The sequence below is a fragment of the Eulemur rufifrons genome, chromosome 20 (genome assembly GCF_041146395.1).
Source record: "Eulemur rufifrons isolate Redbay chromosome 20, OSU_ERuf_1, whole genome shotgun sequence".
Taxonomy (NCBI): domain Eukaryota; kingdom Metazoa; phylum Chordata; class Mammalia; order Primates; family Lemuridae; genus Eulemur; species Eulemur rufifrons.
Window position 1 is genome coordinate 1,084,418 of NC_091002.1, and position 8,083 is coordinate 1,092,500.

Below are 8,083 nucleotides of genomic sequence, written 5' to 3' on the forward strand. Positions count from 1 at the left end.
ATATCCACTCTCAGAGGTGGCACGGTATGGTGGGTAGGGGGATATGCTGGATTTTGAAAACTCAGAGTTTGAACTCCAGTGCTTTATTTCTTAGCAACATGAACTTTGTCAGATCACATCACCCTGCTGAAGCCCAGTCACCTAAAGGGTAGAAAATGCAATGGATAGATTGACGCTTCTCTTCTCTTCTCCTCTCTTCTTTCTCTCTTTCTTTCTTTCCTTGTGTCTTCCTGTCTCTGTCTCTCTCTCTCTCTCTCTCTCTCTCTCTTTCTTTTTGTCTTTTTCTTTTTTTTCTTTTGACGGGCCCTCACTCTGTTTCCCAGACTAAAGTGCAGTAGCATCATCATAGATCACTGCAACTTCAAACTCTTGGCCTCAAGCGATCCTTTCCCCCTAGGCTTCCCAAAGTGCTAGGATGCAGTTTTATTTTTATCTGTGACACCATGGGAGGAAATATCTTTTAGGGTCATAGGGTCAGAAATTTAGATCTCTTCTTTGAACTCATGGTAGCGGCTAACTGGGATTTTCAGTGTGTAAACGTAAGCCACTTGTAATTTCACCAGTACTCCCGTTACTTGTCATCTATTCAGGAGGTGAACTCTTCTTCCCCTACCATCTACTGTTCAAACGCGTTGGCCACAAGGATAATTTGAATATCAGATTCAGAGCACAAATAATTAAGGTCCTGTAGCGTTAATAAGTAAAAGGGGCCACACACAAACCTGTGGAAGTCTGTGTCCCTTCCAGTTTTTTTGTTTGTTTGTTTGTTTGTTTGTTTGTTTTTGGGTCTCCCCCCCCCCCCCGAGACTGAGTCTCACTCTGTTGCCCGGGCTAGAGTGAGTGCCGTGGCGTCAGCCTAGCTCACAGCAACCTCAAACTCCTGGGCTCAGTCGATCCTCCTGCCTCAGGCTCCCCAGGAGCTGGGACCACAGGCATGTGCCACCATGCCCGGCTAATTTTTTTCTATATATTTTTAGTTGTCTGGACAATTTCTTTCTATATTTTTAGTAGAGACGGGGGCGGGGGGTCTCACTCTCGCTCGGGCTGGTCTCGAACTCCTTCCTGACTTTGAGCGATCCTCCCGCCTCGGCCTCCCAGAGTGCTAAGTTTACAGGCCTGAGCCAACGCGTCCGGCCTGTGTCCATTCTTTAATGTTGTGTGTTGCTCAGTTATGAAAAGGCAAGGGAACATAAAATCCGAGTTTTAGGGATGACTTATAGGCTCAGTATTCTTTTTTTTTTTTTTTTGCCTCCTCTAAGCCTATGTGAATATCAAGGAGGGTAAAAAATTCAGTGTTCTCAGTTCAGTGCCCAACCAACCTCTGTTTCCAGAGTAAAAATTGAGCATCCTATTACACCTTTATTTCCCTTTGGTATGCTAAGGCCCAACTCGGCAGAGAGGTCACTGTTTATTCTCTTTGCTAAGATCACATGTGCCATAGTCTGTCTGCTCTGTCTCCTTTAGGGGTAATCATCCAATCTTACCCGGGCCCCTCACATCCTCGTGACAATAGGCCTCCTTGGTTTACTGAAATAGAAAAGACCGGCTCATCAGCAATGTTTGATCGGTTGCTTCAGAAACAAATGTTGTTCTGCTTTCTTTACTATGTTTTTTTTTTTTTTTTTTTTCCTTCTTTCTTCCGTCAGACCCAATCCGATATAGGTGGGAGAGAAGGTAACCGGAGCCTCTTGAAAAACCGAAGTGAACCAAAGCGAGCTCACAGATTCAGATAGAAATCAGGAGGAAGAAAAATTGAGAGATAACATGGATTTTCTGTCTAGCGGGTGTTCTCACACTTCAATTTTACCAGAAGCGTTAGGTAGGATGACGATGACGATAATTGTGACAAACACTATTCTCATTGGACAGATAAGGAGGCAGGCTCAGAGTGACGAGTAACCTGGGCCTAAATAGATCGCTAAGAAGCATCATAGTGTGTTCCTTGGTTACGCTGTTTTGTGAAGCTCAAAAAGTTTGGGGTGCGCGTGCGCGTGCGTCCATGTGCGTACGCAATCATAGGTGTTCTAGTAAAACGGATATGAGGTAGGATTTCCCATACCTTCAATGATTTCATGTCCTGCAGGAACATAATGTTCCGGGATCAGGTTTTTATTCTGCCTTCTGTGCCACATGCTCAACATGCCTGTGACTTTACAGCCGAGACTTGCTCAGGGGGAGCCCATTCTCATCTTCTGGGAGGTTCTGCTAATCTTTAAAAGACAAGGACATAGGAAGATGATCCTATAACAACGACTGTGACCACGATTAAAGGCTTACTGTTTACCACGCGTGCTTCTGTGGGCTTTGCCTGCATTTGCTTTTTCACTCTGCACAATATCCCTGTGGGGTAGGCACCATGATTTCTGCATTTGCAGATGAAGAGGCTGAGGCTCAAGAGGATGTATGACTCGCCAAGTTACCAAACACGGAGTGTCGTCCAGGTAGCCAGTCCAGGCCCCCCGGCTCTGCAGCCACTCTGCAATGCTGATTCTGAGCCTGACCGTTTCATCACTGGTGGCTCCCTGAGAACCTTGACTCGGCCCCCTTCCTCAGTTCACTTGGGAAACATATTCATGTGTGTGTATTTCTCTCCTTCCCTCTCCCACCCCCCCCCCCCGTTTTAGTTTTTATTATTTTGAAAAGTGCATAGAACGATAAAAACTTTAAAAGTAGGAAAAAGCTTACGGAACACATAAGGACACAGAGAAAGAAAATATCTGTGTACAACAGTGCAACGCATTTGTGTTTTAAGTCGTGGTGTTGCAAAAGAGTCCAAAAGTTTAAAAGAAAGAAAAACAAACAAACAAACAAACAAACAGACAAACAAACAAACAAAAAAAAAGCCAAACCACCATGGAAAAGTTTATGAAGTGAAAACACTTACAGTAAGCTAAGGTTAATGTATTATTGAAGAAAGAAATTTCTAAAGGTAAATGTCGTGTGGCCTAAGTGTCCAGGGTTTATGAAAACCTACAGTAAGTAATGTCCTAGGCCTTCACATTCACTCACCACTCACCGCCAACTCACAGACTCACCCAGAGCAACCTCCCGCCCGCCCTGCAAGCTCCATTCACCGTAAGTGCCCTGGCCAGGTGTCCCACTGCACAGAAACCTATTAGACTGCATTTCTTCCCATTACTATCAGTAGTTGTACATTTCTTAGGACTGTAGGCCTACGATACACCTCCAGGCATAGTTAGGGGTTGGGAAGAGGAGGGAAGAGGCCATTCTTCATTTATTAATTGGGTAGCATGGGGGCAGGGGAGGCAGTTTCCTCCTTCTCCCCCTCTTGTTTTTCTTTATTCCTCTCCCAGTTCCCCCTTCCATCGTCTCGATGGATTTGGATGAGACGTAGACATTTTCTACGTCAGGCCTTAATCATACCGAGGGAGCAGGAGAAAAGTAAGCCGCCTACCATGACACGATGGAATGGAAGTTTGTCAGCCATTGACTGCTGTGGCATTCCGACATTTAGTGTCTTCAGGACATTCTATATTTCTGCTATCCCACTAGAATATATCTCCTCGATCACTACTGTGTGGCCACATCCCAGCTGTTTCGTGAGCCACCCTCAATGTTCATGACGATGTAGTGTGGGGACTCCCTCCGTCTGGTGCCTTAAACTCGCACATTTGGGGTTTTGTATCAGGATAGCAAAGCGATCACCTTTAAATAACCTGGCTGGCCATGGTGGCTCATGCCCGTGATCCCCGCAACTTGGGAGGCAGAGACGGGAGCGTGACTTGAGCCCAGCAGCTGGAGACCAGCCTGGGTAACACGATGAGACCTCATCTCTACCAACAAAAAAAAAAAAAGAAAAATTATGGCGGGTGTGGCAGCATTTGCCTATAGTCCCAGCTACTCAGAAGGCTGAGGCAGAGAGGATCACTTAAGCCCTGGATTTGGAGCTTGCTGTGAGCTACAATCAGGCCAAGGCGGCCTGGGAGAGGACAGAGTGAAAGAAATCCTGTCTCAAAAAAAAAAAAAGAAAAGAAAAGAAAAGAAAAGAAAGAAAACAAGACCGATAACACAACACAACTTAGAAGACTTGGTGTTACCGAAAGCTCGGCCACTTGCCCACGAGGCCGAATACCGAGGACAAGCTGTTTGAGGAGGAAGGAAAGAGAGAGTCTATTTTGCCGGTAAAGGAGAAAATAGGGTAGACCTTCCCATCTCAAGCCTCCGAATTTCCCCGAACATAGGGCTAGGCAGAAATACAGAGCTTTTAATGAGGGGGGGAGGGGTTCTCAGCTTTAGCGTTGATTGTGGTTAATTATTTCAATCGTCCAGGCTCTGCCAAAAACAAAGCCTGTGAACTCTGCCGGCCGCCCACCTGGGGGGGGGGGGCGGGGCAGGGGACCACTTGGGAGTTTTAAGAAAAGATTTAACCTGCCTTGGGGACATAGGCCAGACTACAAGCTCCCAAAAGTGGTGGTGGTGGTGGTGGTGGTGGTGGTGGGGAGCGTAAAACGACAGAACGTCTTTCTGTCCTTTATTGGTTTCTCCTTTTTCCCCCCTAGGTGCCAAAAGACCTGAGACTGATGCCGAAAAGAAATAGGTACAGGCGCCCACGTGCACACACAAAGATATACGATCGAATACATCGTGTTGACAGTCGGGGAAACTGGAAGATGATGGGGAAGTATCACGAGCAACTTTGTATTTCTTCCAGGACAGGAAAATGGACACGAAGAGAAAAATTCATCGTTCTCGGCGTAGGATAAAAAGCCACATCTTGTTACTTAATATAATTCATTCTGTGATTTAAGTTTTTATACGATATGATATTCGATAAGCCTAAAACACAAGATAAAAGAGAAACAAACAAAAGGGAAAAAATAAAAATAAAAAAGACGACGGGCAGAGGCCTACGGTCCCGGGAGGAGGCAGAGAGCGGGAGGAGGGGCGCCTCCCGCAGACAACAGGGCGGGTGGGCGGAGACCCGCTAGAGGCTAGGGCTGCCCCGGGCGGGCCCAGAGCTGCGGGCCCGGGAAGAAGAGGGTGGGACCGTCCGGACCGTGCTCTCCTCCCCGCCCTCCACACCTCCCGGGAGTCAGCTCTTAAACTCCCAACGTCACCTGACTTTCCGGATCCCGAGGTCTGATCAAAGTGGCCGCTAGGTGACACCCAGCAACCGCTGCCGGTGTCATCCTGAAAAGAACGGACCCTATGACTGACGGGGGTGGGGCGCACAGTGGGTGGCCCGGCCAGCTCCCCTTCCTCCTCGGAGCGGATCGGATCATCTGGAACTTTATCCAGAGAGGAGAGAGTGCCCCTGGGTGTGTGCTAGAAGCCGGAGGGTTGGGGCAGGGACCTACCCAAGAGAGAAGTAGAGTACAGGGCGTTTCAGAGTTGACCCACTCACCATCTCGCCCTGGTCAATACAAGAGTGGCAATATCTGTCACCGTGGAATGAACACTTGGTACCGAAGACCTTTGTCTATGCTGGCCCCCGTATGCCTAGGGGGGGCATGTGGCCAGAATCTGACATCCTAAACGTCTTCGTAGAAAGAATTTGGGGGTGGGGGTGGGGGAGAGAGACAGAAAAAGAAAAGAGAGGGGGAAAGAAATGGCTGCCACAAAACTATCAGAACAGAGAAGCGACCGATAGGGCCTATCTGGTTAAGTTCTTTCCCTACCCAGAGAACGACTTGACGTAGCTGACGTCACTGCAGTCAGGCCACGTTCCGGTGGACACAGAGAGTCAGGGATAGAATTTCACGCTCGGCACTGTCTCTCGGGACAGCGGGAAGGTGGAGGGTGGCTGAGGGTTCTATGCTCCTTTATCACACACCGTCAGGTAGGTCAGGTAAAATTGAGGACAGATTTCCAGTGTTTCGAGAAAGGAAGAGCACTCGTGCAGGCCATCTATCTGTACGTGGGAGAGTGTCCCCGAAAAGTGGCTTTAAGTGCCGGGATGTGCCTAGGCCAAGAAGGTACACGATCCTGAGTGAGAATGGTCCGTCCCATCGAGTCAGTCGGTAGGAGGCCACCGGGTCGAGACGGAACTGCCCCCCCACCCGCCCCCCAGAGCAGACAGACTCAGAATGGAGTCACTCGGTGCCAGTGCCCTGCCCGGGTGCCCCATCATTCAACCGAACTGGGAAACAGGTGGGCTTTCCGACCCTCGGGAGGGAGCTTCACCGGCGGGCGGACAGATCAGAAGGGGCCCGGCTCCCTTGAGCGGGCAGGCTGGGGACGGTCGGTGGGGTCTCTTGACAGGAGGCACCACGGAACCCTTGAGGCAATGTCGGGGGCACCTATGTTGCGGTCCAAAGCTAGCGTCTGAGAAGTCGTCCCGAAAGCATGATGGCGTCAACAAGTCCCCTCCGTTCAAGAAACGAGATTCATTTCTAGAGGAGGGCCACCCCCGCGGGAGGACCGTAGGCTTCCTGTGGACATTCTCTTCAAAAGGCAATTCACTCAGCGGAGTGAAAATCGGAAAAATCGCTGTCCTCTGATGCAGCTGCAGAGAAAAGATGGCACCAAAATCAATGAAACACACACACACACACACACACACACACACAAACACACCTCCTCCCATCTGAACGAGCACTCCGGACGGTCACATAGGGAGAGCGACGGGCTCTCTTCCCCCCCTGTGGTTTTCTACCTTTCGTTGCGGTTTTTTCCCTCAGTGGATAGAGGAGGAGACACAGGGGGCTCAGCCGGCATGCGAGTGGGTTTATCATCCTCTGTGAGTATCAACACGCGACACCACCTAAGTGAAGGAACACACCGGTGTTTCATGTGATGTGGCTCAATGCCTGGCAGATACGAGCCTTTGCAGGCCTCCTCGTGATCGACAGGACGTCGCCTTGGACACGGACACATCTTGTCCCTCCCTCCCGAGGCGATAGGCGGTTCCGTACCTCCTCGGGGCCAGGGCACAGTCTGCCTAGGCACCTACAACACGTGTGGCAACAGCCTCGATGGCTCTGCCATGAGAACGAACTCCCGTGGCACGGGGGTGGGGTGGGGGGGGTCGGGTGCTGAAGAATTCAGCTGAGTGAAGGAATGCCACGGGATTCAGAGTGCCATCGGTGGGCTGAGAGGCGAGCAGGGCGGGCTTTGAAAGGGTAACATTCTCCCTGCCTTCCGTCTGGCTGTGAATACAGAACGTACACGCCAGGCGGGGTGGCTCACGCCTGTAATCCTAGCACTCTGGGAGGTAGAGGCGGGTGGATCGCTCAAGGTCGGGAGTTCGAGACCAGCCTGAGCAAGAGCGAGACCCCCATCTCTACTAAAAATAGAAAGAAACTATATATCTAAAAATATATACAGAAACAGTATCTAAAAATATATACAGAAAAATATTAGCCGGGCACAGTGGCGCATGCCTGTAGTCCCAGGTACTCGGGAGGCTGGGGCAGTAGGATCGCTTGAGCCCAGGAGTTTGAGGTTGCTGTGAGCTAGGCTGACGCCACGGCACTCTAGTCTGGGCAACAGAGTGAGACTCTGTTTCAAAAAAAAAAAAAAAAAAAAAAATATATATATATATATATATATATACACACACACACACACACACACACACACACGTATATCCAATTAGCTGGGCATGCTGGCACATGCCTGTAATCCCAGGTACTCGGGAGGCTGAGGCAGTCTGATCGCTTGAGCCCAGGAGTTTGAGATTGCTGTGAGCTAGGCTGACGCCATGGCACTCTAGCCAGGGCAACAGAACGAGAGACTCTGTCAGAAAGAAAAGAAGAGCGAGAGCGAGAGAGCGAGAGAAAGAAAGAAAGGAAGGGAGAGAAAGGAAAGAGAAGGAAGGGGGGGGAGAGAGAGAGAGAGAGAGAGAGAGAGAGAGAGGAGAAAACTATTAAAAAATTCGGGACCAGATCCATCGGTCGGTACTCAGAAGCGTGACGATCGGGTGTTCCCGAGCACGTGTGAGATGTGTCTTCTCCCTGACGCCGCGTTTCCTCCACACACACATCACCCATCTGCCGTGGAAAAAAAGCAACAAAAAGAGAGAAAGAGATTAAGAAGGGAAAATGGAAACAGGGCAAAAGAGGAAGAAAGAAAGAAATTTCGAAAAAAAGAGACCAAAGTCACAGCGAGAAGGAAGAATACT